Source organism: Alligator sinensis, unplaced genomic scaffold (genome assembly GCF_000455745.1).
Source record: "Alligator sinensis unplaced genomic scaffold, ASM45574v1 scaffold86_1, whole genome shotgun sequence".
NCBI lineage: Eukaryota > Metazoa > Chordata > Crocodylia > Alligatoridae > Alligator > Alligator sinensis.
In genome coordinates this window covers 1,440,825-1,454,875 of record NW_005841971.1, presented here as the reverse complement: position 1 = coordinate 1,454,875, position 14,051 = coordinate 1,440,825, and the positions used below count along the sequence as shown (strand labels likewise).

Below are 14,051 nucleotides of genomic sequence, written 5' to 3'. Positions count from 1 at the left end.
ACTCTTTCCTGCTTATGCAGGGGGTCGGACTCGATGATCTATTGAGGTCCCTTCCGACCCTAGCATCTATGAATCTATGAATCTATTGCTGGTTCTGTGCAGATATGTATGTTAGTCTGTGGGTTCTTGTATAACATGGTCTGTATTTTACCATTCTGGATATTGATCATCCTATCTAAAATGGAGATGTTGGTGCTGCAGTATTCAAGAGATAGTCGGATCGAGGGGTGATGATTGTTGAATTTCTGATGGAAATCAATCAGAAATTTCAGGTTTTCAGTCCAAATGATGAAGATGTTGTCAATGTATCTTAAGTATAGCAAGAGTTTGATGGTGCAGTCCTTGAGGAATTCCTCTTCCAGGTGGCTCATAAAAAGGTTGGCATACTGTGGGGCCATTCTGGTGCCCATAGCTGTGCCCACGGTCTGGAGGAATTGTTGGTTATTAGTAGTAAAACTGTTGCATGAGAGGAAGAAGTGTATAATATCAGTAATATCTTTGGGTCTGTACTCTGAGTTGTTATCTTGCTCTTGAAGGTATGTAAAGCAGGCTTGGATGCCATTCTAGTGTGGGGGGTTGGTATAGTGCTATAAATTTGAGCAATAGCACCTATAATGGCTATTTTAGTTGTATAAAATTCCCCTGCTTTATGTGGTGGCCGGCCGACTTGCTATGGCCGGTAGCCCGGAGCGCCAGGTGGATACTTCGGTGAATGGAGCGGAATTAGGCACAGATGCGTATTGGTAAAAATAGATTGTTTACTTATGCACGCAGCGCAGGCAGAAAGCTGACTTTGGTTGCAGTTACAAACGTAGCGAGTGCTCTCTGGAACGCGAGAGGGTATCGAGGCGAAACGAGACGAGACGTTCGTAATCGGCTTATCGTGGTACCAGGGAAGGGGTACGTCAGGAAAGCCAGTGACGGGGAGTTGTTGGTGGGTGATCAGTCCGCCAAGTTTACTCCGAGATGCGTGCGGAGTTCTCCAACGAGGGCAGAAACTGCTTTTACTTTTATATAGCTAGTAAGCCAATTACTAGTTGCCAAGTGGGATTAATTTGTAACCGGCCAATGGGTGGTGTGCATGGTCAGCCAATCATGAGGACTTGTTGAAACTTAAACGACTGAAGCCATTGGACTTGGCGGGGCTTTTTGCTGTGCTGGGACTTTCCACTGTGCCAGAGGCATTTAGTCAATGGGTTCTGACACTTTAGAGGAACAGTAAAAATAGTAGCAACTAATCATTTCATTTAACAGATTTGTAAGTGTTAAATGAGAAAGAATCTGCCATTGACCTCATCCTGTATATCACAAGATGAAATTTCCCCCTGTGATTTCCGCATTCTGTTGAAGCATCTTTTTGAAGGATTATTTCCAAGAATAGATATGGAATTCTTGTATATGTGCTAATTCTTATACATTTCTCCCAGTGATTCCTCCTGCAGGAGGAATTCAAAACTTAAGATGAAATTGATGGGACTTTTGGGGATTTAACATTGTGTATAATATAGAATCGATGCAAATGCTAGAAAAAGAAAAATGAACCCATGCCCACCCCCTGATAAAACTTCAAAATAAATAAAATGTATTGTCTGTGCAGCAGTAAAATGTAATAAACCACCACCAGAATACCAAATAACTTAACCATGATTTTTATACTATTTTTCACCCTCTAGCTATACTATTCCAGTCCAATCATCCATTTGAAATGGAGGCATCCTTCATCATCTCTATACGTCAGATGCTATCCTTGATCTCCAATGATAAATTTAAGGGCTGAGTAGATGTTCTTTGAAATGCATAGCATGGCACAGCAGCGTATTGTTACATGGAAGACAGTATGCCATTAAAATAGAAACTCAATATAGTACAGCATCTCCCTAATCATAACATGTCTTTGAAGTTACACCACTTTCAATGATAACTCTAATTTACAGTCAAATAGCTTTCTGTAAGTGCAATAATATTGAGGCTTTGGTTAAGGTCAAGATTAATAAAGCATGTCTTTTCAAGAAAACACAGAGTACTACTGGCAAATACACCTTGCTGTGGTATTTGAAATTATAAAATACTGCACACATCCAAGAATGGGCCTTCTACCATGTTAACGTCATGAAATTCATCAAGCTGTGGTTTTCACCATTTGGCAGAAGTTTTTTTATAGCTCTACAAGAAACTATTTTAAAAATTAATAATGTTCATTTAACCCCACATTATTTTTTTTAGTATTTAGTGTTTTAGGTATTTGGGAAAGGTGAACTAAATCTTTGTCTCAGACTGAAAGTGAACCAAACCAAAACCTTTGTGATTCAAGGGTTTGTTTGGTTTTTTTAGCTTTTCACTCTTCTCTGCCCATTTTCTACCTCTCAACTTTGTGGTTTTGACCTTTGGTGCAACAACAGAAATACAATGAAAAAAAGTATATTTTTGAGGTAGTTCTAAATGAAGGAGCACCTCATGCCTAATTCTTGTTATATTTTCCAAAGCAAATCTCAGATGAAAGTCAGATCTGAGCCAACTCAGGGATAAATTAAGCATGCATCCTGGTCTAGCATTCCAGCCCTGCCTAAATGTATCCACACCAACTTTATAAACAGGCCCCTGTAGTTGGTTGCTAACAAAATTCACTGGTGCCCTCCTATCTCTGAGTGTCCTTAAAGAGGAATATTTCAAAGGATAAGAAAAAATACTGATTCAATCCTTTCTGCATAAAAATTAATGAAACTGACACTACTTTCATAGCTCTTAGCCACATATCTCGAGAAAAATCAAAACAGTGGTCCTTCACTTTCCTTTCAGAGATGGAAAGGAAGTAATATGCCTGCCATTACCTTCCCTGCCTACTGGGAATTAAAAATGTATAGCCTTACCTCTTCTGTTTTGTTTGATTAGGAAAAAAACGAACAGTCGTTCTCAGTCAACATCCTTTTCCTCTCTGTACATAATTGAAAGCTCACTCCAGAAAGTACAACGGGCTCCTACCAATGTTCAATTGTCCTCCATGGTGCTGTTACTAGATTTTAGAGAGGCAGATTAGGGGGGGAAAAGGAGAAATTATGCAGATTGTGGGAAGGAGGATAAAAAAAAAAAAGAACTGTACGCGGTGAAGAGAGGATTATGATGATCTTGTTGAGGAAAAGGAAAAGAAGAAATGTTGATGAGGAAAGAAAACATGACAGAAATAGTTAGAAAAGGAAAATAAGGAGCTGGGGAGAGAAGCATAATTCAAGCAGAGAAAGGAGTAATCTTAAAGGAAAAAAAAGCACAAGCAGTTAACATGACTGAAAAAGATGAAACACAAAGATCCTGGTATGCAGTAGGAGAAGAGAAAGAAGGCAGAAGGAAGTAGTAAGCAAGACCAAAATCAGAAGATGCTTGGTGATTTTTTATTTATTTTAAACCATCACAGATAGCCAACATGTTAACTGCCAGAGTGCTCACTATGCCTGAGATCAACATCTCCCGAACTGTGAAACATGACCTCCTCTATGAGGGCACACAAAAGGTTCCTATGGGAGCATGTGGGAACCATAGCAGCAATTGCCAGTGCCACTCACCACTTCCTCACACCAGCCATTCTCATAGTACCCTACCTAAGGAAGTACCCTACCTGAAGAACTTCAGCTGCCACCACTCATGAGGGGTAGTGGTAACAACAGCAGCTGAAGTAGGGAGGTTACAAGAGTGCCCAACTTTCCCATCGTGGGGCGTAAACCCATGAGGCTTGGGAAACACTGAGCTAGATGATTTCCAAGAACTCAAGAACTTTGAGAAAATCATATCCTAAAACTATAATATCAGACTATAATTTACCCTTTGTATGTTTATAGATTTCTAAGAAATCCCTCTCTGGTTGGAATCTTACTTACTTGGTCTCAGTCCCAGGATAAATTCTTTTTAAACATTAAAGAAAAAGTCTTCCACCTAATAGAATTGTGAGATACAGTATAGAAAAAAAAATACTTTTTCTTCTGTAAAACAAAAAAAAAGCATCAGGAACCTTTCTGTGTGCTATTCAAAAACAGCTGCCCTTTACAAGTTAAAACTTTCCAAGTGCCTCTAGGCCTCTTTACACATTTTTGGCAAACTAATTTGCAAAACCTGAAGACTAAGGGCCTAAGCCAAAGTTTGCTGAAGTCAATGGAAAGATTCCCATTAATGTCATCAGGTTTTGGACTAAGGCCCTAAAACAATATGAAATAATTGAAATAAGCATATATTGTATGTGCATAACTGATTTCTCAGTTAATCTAGAGTTATGATATTATTTTATGGCAATATGGCATGACAAATATATTTATATTTACTATGTTGGTGTGGTTTTATGCTGGTGTTTCACTGTATACTTCCATAGTAACATACGCTTTTCATTATTCAACAGCATAAGTACAGAGTGAAATCAGCAGTTATTAAAAATACTTTATTTTTTCCTGCTTAAAAGGGCAGGAATATAAAGAAAGATGCAATTAATGTTACAATTTTAAACTTCGAAACTTGGAGCAGGAGTCGATCAAAACTCACAACCAAACGCAGTGCTGCTATATGATGTAAATGACAAATTTTGGCTTATTCTGGGCTCATGTGCACTCAGTTGTATAATTCACTGATTTCCCTGATTTCACCAACATTAAAGGATCTGGCCCAGTAAGCTAAGTTTGTCAGAAAACTAATGACTGTTCTTAAGTGCCAAAGCCATGTAATTACAGTGATTAGGTATTTCTTTCATATGCTAAATCATGTAATTTACATGGCAAACAGGGAGGAAAAAGCATGTTGCATAAGGAAAAGGTAATTAGCAAAATTCTCCTTTGACTTTAACTCATGTTGCATCATCCCTATATTTCCAGATCTAGATCTGTCAGTCTAAACAGATCTTACCGGCTTCACTAAGAGGTATAGCTAGGCAATTAGTTCCATTTTCACATCATATCAAATCAGTGTTAGAACTTAACTGATGCAACATTTTGCCAATTATATTTGATAACTTACTACTCTATTTAGATCACTACCGATTTTGCTCATTTGACGACTGCGTGAAAGCTCTGCCCTACTGAATTTGATGGAAAATGTCTCTCTGACTAAAATTTTGCCCAGTACATCCAAAGGCTAAAGTTCTTAAAGAAACTTTAATTCCCCACATAACATAGATGTGCATATCTTAACATAGAATGATCTATTGTATCACAGTACAGAAAACAGAAAAGTCTCACTGACTTGATCCTATGCAAAACAAATCAATTACAGTTAATACAAGACACAACTCTGCTGACTCAAAGCCACTCTTCCCATTACACTGATAATATGAACTATAATTTTTGGTATATCCTGGCACCTGCTCTTTCCCCTGACCTACACAAGTTCCTGCCACTACTAGTGCTAGAATACATCATAGATATCCATACCTGCTTGAACATACATAGCTTGACTTGCTAGAAATAGATAAGCTATACAATTGTGGGAAGATGTTATGTGTGATAGGTGAGAGGAGGAGGGGACACACATCACCTGGGGGATGTGCTAATTCCATTCTCAAAATAGCTGTTGCTTGCATATAGGTTGCTGTTGCAACCTTGGGTAGGCCTATTAACCAATTTCTCTGCCACTCAGGCTGCCCCACAACTCAGCAGAATTAGAGACATCTGCAGTCAAGCCCAGGTGTCCTGCTGCCTCGGGAATGCCTTGGATTATCAAAATTAACAACAGATTTGCTAAATAAACTTGTCACATCTACCTCCCTATTACCATCCAACTTAACTTGATAACATTATTTCACAGCCAGTCCTTTCATCCATCCACTCCTTCATATATGGAGCATGGGGCCCCAGTGCTCTTTGGAGGGATTCAAATGTGTGGTTTGGTCTGTTATTTTTTTTAACACAATATGCCTATAAAATTAACTATATTTTAAATATAACATCAAGGTTACAGTATTGAACACAAAGCCAGGATATGCCAAATGATTTAGCTATTGCAATACACTAAGCAAACTTTGACTTTGAAAGATCCCACTGTTAGTTACAACCTTTTAAATAACTGCATGTGTTCTACATCTTTTGTTACCACTAGTAAGGCTTCTAAAAGAAAATGTCAGAAGTTACACACCCTCTTCATCATCTTGATTTTCTCTGGTTTTGAACAATTAGCTTGTTATTTAGACTGAAGGAAGATACATGTGCTTCTGGTCTCCCAAGAACACAAAAAAGAGTTAAAAAAATGAAGTGTACTGACAAGCATGATCATTAGGGAAAATTCTTTCACTGACAATTATTTTCAGCAGAAGCTTACATCAATGTTATGAATCATTTGTGACCACTTACACTTAAGCTGAGCATATTAAAATTTAATGGGTTTCAACACAAAGAGCCAGCGATAGGATTCCACACATGAAGGCACTAATGTGTTGAGCCCAACTGTACTGAGATGAGGTGGGGGTTGGAACTGCAGTGCTGCCAGCACCAAATACATACAAGTGAATGAATCCCAAATCTCAGGCGGGATTTCTTTTTTATTCATTATGCATGACTTTTTTCCTCTTTAAATTATTCATTCTTTTAAATGCTATTGCTTGAGCCTTTTTAACCTTTATACTTTCTCTCTTTTGCCAGCTGCAATATCAGCTGAGCAGGGGAGTGTTTTTTCAACAACATAATAAAAAGACTTTCATTGTAGTGCATACCAGTGTCTTGCTATCATCCCCTGTTTTTCTACTTCCTTTCACAATTGTGAATATTGGGAGGATGAATATTATTGGAAGCTGCTGGGGAAAGATGCAATGGCCATGTTCAGAATCTGTCTCTGCATTTCCATTAAAAAACAAGGGTTTATGTGACCCATGCAGTTCAATCACTTGAAGCAATCACTGTCAGCAGAGTCTGCCAGACTGATAATAAGCCAGCTGAACAAATTTTCTAAAGAACTTTCTCCAGCCCAAGCCTGGCTCACATTAGCACCCTACTCCCTGACTTTCCAGATTTTTCCTCATATATGACCTTGAACTATATTTTCCACTCACCTGTAGTCAATCCAAAAGGTGCAGAGGAGAGGAAATGAGGTTGCATGGGTTCTATTTCCAATGTCGTATGAGCCTGGGCAAGCCATTTACATTTGAAGGAGGGAGAAATTCATACAATGAAAATATCTGAATAACGGCAAACGAAAATGGAAATCAAGTCACAGATATAAAAGTTTTGTTTCTGAGAGCCAAATGATCAAAGAAGATTCTACTTCCATCATAATGTACAGAAAAATTTCTTGAGAAAGCACAAATTGTATTGCTATATTTTCTCCTATATCCATCCTATTGATTTTTCAGTTCACTGCCCTCTTTACTAAATCTCATTTTGGGATTATGGACTGTATCACTGTATTTACAAAACAGAATTTAAACTGTGAGTTAAAACGTATAACTTAGCAACAGCCTATTTCTAGATATTTAAATTGATTAACTGCCAGTGAAAATTTTCAGAATTGTTCTGACACACCTGATGAATTGCTGCAAAAACACTTAAAATATGGAAAAATATAAATTCACAGTGGATATTTCAAAGTTCCACCACCATATCATGTTGCATTGTACACAATATAATGTCACATTATTAGCTGACATGATAAAATATAACAAAAGTGTGTTACAATGTAGTGGCTGTGAGATTCAATGGATTTTTGTGTTTCCATAATGCAATTTTCGTGTGAGCTTATCAACTACAGTCAGATAGGGAGAAGATGGTTACATTTAAACCAGGGGTGTCCAACCTTTTTGAATATGGGGCTGGATCACAAACCTTTTATCACCCATGGGCCGGCGAGCCATATTCAAAGACCTCACAGGAAGTGACATCACATCAGGAAGTGATGTCACGTGACCTTTGACACCAATGAAGTTGCAGGAAGTGACAATGAAATGGGTCTGGAAATGTGCACACGTGTGTTGCAGCAGACAGAGACAAAACAGCTATTGGAATGTCATGGGAAGCATATGCACATGCACGCACGCGCGCGCGCGCACACACACACACACACACACACACACAGCCCGAACCCGGCCCCGAGGCGCCCCCAGCTCCACATGGGAACTTACCCTGTGCCTCCATTCACCCCGGCCCAGTCCTGAGGTGCCCCCAGCTCCGCATGGTAACTTACCTCACGCCTCCGTCCACCACACATGCGGGCAGGGCGTGGGCCATGCTGCAGCTCCCACGGCCACATGCCGGGGGCAAGGGGCAGAGCCCGTCCCCAGCTTGTCCAATCAGGCGTGGCTGGGGCAGCCCCGCTCCGCGCAGCCCTTGGAGCAGCTGCGACAGGACCCGGCTCCCCTCCCATCGCTGCCAGCTGGGGCCCGTGGGCCGGCTGTGCCCGCCTCGCCACTGCCCCGCCACCACAGCTCCACGCTCCGCTGCTGCGGCAGAGCATGGAGCAGCGGCAGCAGGGCTGGTGGAGCCATGGCAGTGGAGCATGGGGCCACATTGGCAGGAGCGCCGCGGAACACAGAGCCACAGCTCCACTGGCGCTGCTGCCACCACGGTTCCGCACTCCGCAGCGGCCCTGCTGCCACCGCCGCCACGGCTCCATGCTCCACCACCGCGGCTTCACCAGCACTGCTGCTGACACCGCAGCTCCGTGCTCTGCTGCCGCGGCTCCGCACCGCCGCCGCAGCCACAGGCCAGATAAAATGGCTTTGTGGGCCACATGGCAGCCCATGGGCTGTATGTTGGACAAGTCTGATTTAAACTATATCAATAGTTCATTCTATGCAGAGCTGCCCAAATCAAAGAGGAATACAACTATCATAATATTAATGGATTCAGTCCCCATTGCTCCTTCCCACAGCCCTGATGGAAACACACATCTAGCAGTTCAAGGAAACAAGTTTTCTGTAGTCCTCAGCCACCCAAGGTGACAGTGGAACAACCACCACAGCCAACCAGGATAATATTCTCTCATCCTTTATTGTTCCCTATAACCGTAACAAACATTTCCCCATTAACTGCTTGGTGAGTCTCTCTCCGTCCCCCTCCCCTTCTGAGTAGGTCAGAGGAAAAGGACTGTGTAGTAGCATGGAAGAGATGTGGTTTTAAAGCAGCACATATGGGAAAAGAAAAATTAGTGAAGACCATGGCAGGGGAAGAGAAACACAGGAATAAATTAGGAATAAAAGACAAGTAAGTGAGCTGGCAAACTTAAGAGGGAGAGGCTTGAGGAATACAGAGCAAAATTAGAAAAAGAAGAGTTTTAGAGGGCACGAGCTATGGAACAGGGAGGAAAGTCTACTATTTTTGCCCACAGCGGCTGTATCCACACAAGCGTGAATGTTTGGTTCCCTGGGAACAACTAGCAGCAGGACACCTTGTGCCTCTGCTAGTTGTCCCTGGAGAACGCCTGTCCCACGCACCCTCTAGTGCACAGCAGGTTACCCTGGATGGGGTAGGGGAGGCTGAGGCCAGCACTGGGCTGGCCCCAGCAGCCTTACCTGGGGTCCCTGGGGCCTCCTGGGGCTGCAGCGGCGGTGATCATGCTGCTCAGAGCCTGGTCAGCAGCCAGAGTATGGCTCCAGCTGGCCAGGCTCCAGTTCTGAGCAGTGCACACTGCCCCCATGTACACCACTCTGCTTTTTTTTTTGCATGGATTTTTTTGCCCTCTGGATATCCAGGGGTCAACCCCTCCGAGCGCTCCTGTCTTGCAGCACAGAGAACAGCTGAATGTGTGGTATGTAGCACCATAGACATGTCTGTGACACCACATACCACACGGCTGCACTCGTCTGGACAAGGCCAGAGATGCTTACACCACAGAACAGAAGCCCTCAAACTTATTTGCCTAACTTAGGTTTGCAACAAACGTACCTCGAACACCTGGAAACCTGGTAGATTATCTACACAACAAATCAAAGCAGAAAAAAACTTTATCAACTCAAGGCCCAAATCTACTGAAGAGCAGTTCTTGCTGCAATTCACACACAAAGATGACTTCTAACAATGAGCATACTGTTCTTCCACTTCAAGGACATGACTCTTTCTGCAAACTATAGGCAGGAGATTGTGATCTGAGACTATTTTAATACAACTAGTGAAAAGATCTGCGTATACAGAGTTAACTAATTCTAGTACATTCTCCCAGTAGAAAGGAGGAGATTGAGGGGATCTGAAAACAAAACCAAGTGCCACCACATTGCAAGTGTACACTGTCACAATGCTCTGTGCCAGGCCTAACTACACCAAGTTTTAGAGGCAAAAAAGGATCCGGAAGACTATCTTAAGCTACTATTATAAAAAAAAATTTCTAACTTTATTACCAAAATGATTTAATAAATTTATAGCAGATGTTCTCCATAGCCCATATTATTTTCATTTCTTATTCACTGCATCCTAGCTTTGTTAACAGTGTAAATTAAATGTGACACATGCAATCCTTTTTGATTGTACCATGTTTCAAGGAGCATTTTACTTGACTCTCCTTGTGAAAGGTCATTACAGGGAAAGACAAAGCAGAGAAGGTTGCAAGGACAGCTCCCTTAGTTTCTGCCTTAGGACAAGCCAATGGGCTAAGTGGGAAAAGCTAAGATCATTGCTGGAGCCAAGGACAATGCAGAGAAGCAATATGCAGCTTCTTTTTACTTCTATACAATGGGCTTTTATTCTAATACTAGAACCCGTGTTTCTGTAGGTGAATGGGTAACAACTATACAAAATGGATAAAAGGTAAATAATTTTTCTCCAGATCAGGTACCGATCTGTAATGAATTCTGAGCCAATCCTATGGGATGAATAAATGACAGCAGTTAAGTACAGCCTAATCTGAAACAAAAAATTATAATCAGTAAATGATAAAACAAAATGTATGTCCGGTGCTGAGGACCAAGATTTAACAAAGGCAAAAAGAAATTGGACAAGGTGTGGAACAAGAATGACAAAAGATTTGGAAAACACAATCTATTATGAAATGCTGAAAATATAGGAGTGTCAAGTACAAAAAAGACAAAAATAATAGTGGAGAAGGAAGGATAGCAGACATTCAATATGTAAAGAAAATGGTAATTAATTGCTATCCTGCTTCCAGCGGACACCTCCCTGATTTACAACAGACTTGACTCAAGTAAGATGTTAGAGAAAACTTTCCAAGCTAAATGGATATTTAAGCATTTTAACAGAAAAGAAGTTGTAAAACCGCTCTCAACAGAAATTTTCAAGAATAGATTAGATCTGCGGTGCTCAACCTCCAGCCTACGAGCAAAGTGCAGCACACAGAGCCTTGGAATCCAGCCTGCAGAGCTCTCCAAAGATCAGGAAATTTGGGAGTGGAGGAGAACTGACAGTTAAAAACTGCCACTCCCCCTCGCTGCCAAAATCCCAAGCCCTGTGCAACGGGCTGAAGCCAGGCCATGACTTTCCCCCGACATGGCTATGTCAGGTCCAGGCCAAGCCCCTTTCCCTCTGCATGGCCGGCTGGGGCTGAGCTACACCCCGCCCCGCTTAAAGGGCCTGACCATTCCCCAACTCCCTACATGGCAGGTTTGAGGCTCGGCTTTCTCCCCTGCCACAGGGCTGGGCCACTCCCCCTTCCTCCTGCAGGGCTGGATCAGGGCTGGGTAATGCCCCCTCCCTGCCATGGGTGTTGGTTGGGCCCAGGCCAAGCCCCCTTCTTCTGCACAGCTAGATCAGGGCTGGGCTGCCCCTTGCCCCCTTCAGCACAGCCTGATAGGGCCCCAATGCACCGGCCCCAGGCTCTGGATTGGGATCACTGGCCGGATCCAACCCATGAAGGGACCAGACACTGGCCAGCTGGCCAACCAGTGAAATAGGTTGAGCACCACTGGATTAGATTAACAACTAGGAGGGATGGTCAAAATGAATTTATCCTCCCTCAGCGCAGGAAGATGGACTAGTTGACCTGGTGATGCCTCTTCCAGCAGTACGTTTCTATGATTCTAAAATTCTATTGATATATAGTTTTTAAAAAAATTATAAAATTCTACTTTCTAAAATTTAAAACTTCCTGCATGGTCAATTGCTGTTTATGGCAACACTCTCCTATCATATATATGGAAAAAAGCTTACAGATGCTGTGTCTGTGATATGGACTGTTACATTTTCAGCTGATCAAAAGTGGAGGAACAGGCCATCTTTAATTAGGCAAGCTTTGTACAATTCCACTCACTCTAATAAAGTTTCAGTATAACTGACTTCCAAGTCCAACAAATAAAACTGTATCTACTGTCCAAAACATGACCAACTAAGTAATATAAAAATGTTAAAATAGAATATAAAAGCATCTTATCAACATTGAAATGGACAAAAATAATCAACAAAGACCAATAAAAAAGAGGAAGTAGGGAAAAAGTTGGGACAGAAAATGACTACTGTCCTCATTTGAAATACCTTAAAAAAAGCCTAAATATATTAAATGTGGGGAGTTGAGGTAAGATAAATGCCATTTGGAAGAGGGACCTACACCAAGGACCAAAACAGCAAAGCAAGATTGCATTCTAACCCAAGACTGGGATATCTTAAATGTGGGTAAGGCAAGACTGCAAATACGGCTCCTTTTAGAATGAGGCCAAAAGGTTCAATACAGCAACAGCCAATACTGCTTAAGGCTTTAAAAACAAAAGTAATTAACATGCTGGTATGGGCAAGAGTTTGAAAAACTACAGATTACCATTGTAGGTGACCTGGATTTATAATGTAATTTTTCCTACCCATTAAACTTAGTGTATTGCAAATCTGGGTGGTCTACACTACCTTTCAAGGGAGCTTTTCTGGCCTTGACCAGAACTAAGGATTGGCACAATTTCCTAAACCTTTAGCTGCTTCTTAGTCCAACTGTTTAGGTACTGCCAAAGCTAACATGGTGCAACATGTAGTCTGATATAGCTGAAGTTTTTTATGATCACATTCAACAAATGCCTTTAGACCATTGTTTGCCTCAAATGCCTGAGAAACTTAGTCTATTCCATTAATTATTCTATTAACCTCCATAAGAAATCACTTCAGAACCACTATTCCACTTTATCTCAGATTTAGCAAAGGTGGTGAATTTAGCCTGCATATGTTAAAAAAAAAACCCTAAAAAGGGCTTTACCGAAAGAAACAGCACATTACTTCGACCCAGCTCTGCAGTGTCTCTATAGATTGGGTGCTTCAGTGGGGCTTTTTCGAACTTTTATCTAATAGCTAATTCAATCAGCTATTAGATAAAAGTTCCAAAAAACCCCACTAATGCACCTGATCTATACAGACATCAGGCAAGCTGGGTGCCACTAATGCACTGCCTCTTCTGGGCATGTGCCAGGCGCGGTGCGGGAGTGCACAGAGTTTAAAGTAAAGCACTACTTTTGTGGGGGGTTTAACATCTGCAAGCAGCCTTAATGTCCTCGTGTAGATAAGTCTTTAATCTAATTCAAGAATTTTTCATTCTAATTGTGGCCTTCAAAACACCTGAAACCCCTTGCAGTTATGTGTTATACCCAAATTTTAAAAGCATATTAACTAGATCATCATTGAAGTCATTAACAAAAATACTAAATAAAACAGGACCCAGAACAGAGTTCAATAGGGCTCTAGTTAATATGTCCTTTCAGCATGATGACATACTCTGAATGTGGCTTCTCGACTAGCTTTGTACCCACTTAATAAGACTCTATTTTCCAAGTTTGCTTATGACAATGTCATGTGGGATCATGCCAAAAAACATTACTCAAGTCAAGATATATCATATTACCATATGTCAAAGAAGAAACTTAGATCAACTTGGCAAATCTAATCATGACAAACCTATATTCTCTGTTTCTCATCACTTTATTACCCTCCTAGTATTTAGAGATTGATTGTTTAACAATTTGTTCCAATATCTTTCAAAGTATCAGACTTAAGCTGACAGGTCCATTTTCCAAAGGTCTTTCTTTTTCTCCTGATTTTTATACACAGTTTCTAAGTTTTCCCTTCCTTGGTCCCCTGTGACCACACCTGCTCTCCATGAGTTCTTAAAGATAATCACTAATTATTCACAGATTGCTTCATACAGCTCCTTAAAGTACTCAAGAGAAAATTTCATCCAGCCCA

General features: G+C 41.2%; 1 protein-coding gene across 8 annotated transcripts in view; it reads right to left on the bottom strand.

The window, feature by feature from the left end:
- The window catches only part of BBS9 (Bardet-Biedl syndrome 9), a 473,863-nt gene that overhangs the window by 189,105 nt on the left and 270,707 nt on the right, over positions 1-14,051 (bottom strand). The window contains exon 23 of one of the 8 annotated variants that reach the window (XR_003093361.1): positions 2,868-3,010. The exons of 6 other annotated variants lie outside the window; for them this stretch is intronic. The gene's annotated coding sequence lies outside the window, so the exon portion shown is untranslated. Of the gene's footprint in view, positions 1-2,867; positions 3,011-7,009; positions 7,136-14,051 lie in introns of all 8 variants that reach the window. One more of the 8 variants, XR_003093362.1, reaches the window with a different exon arrangement.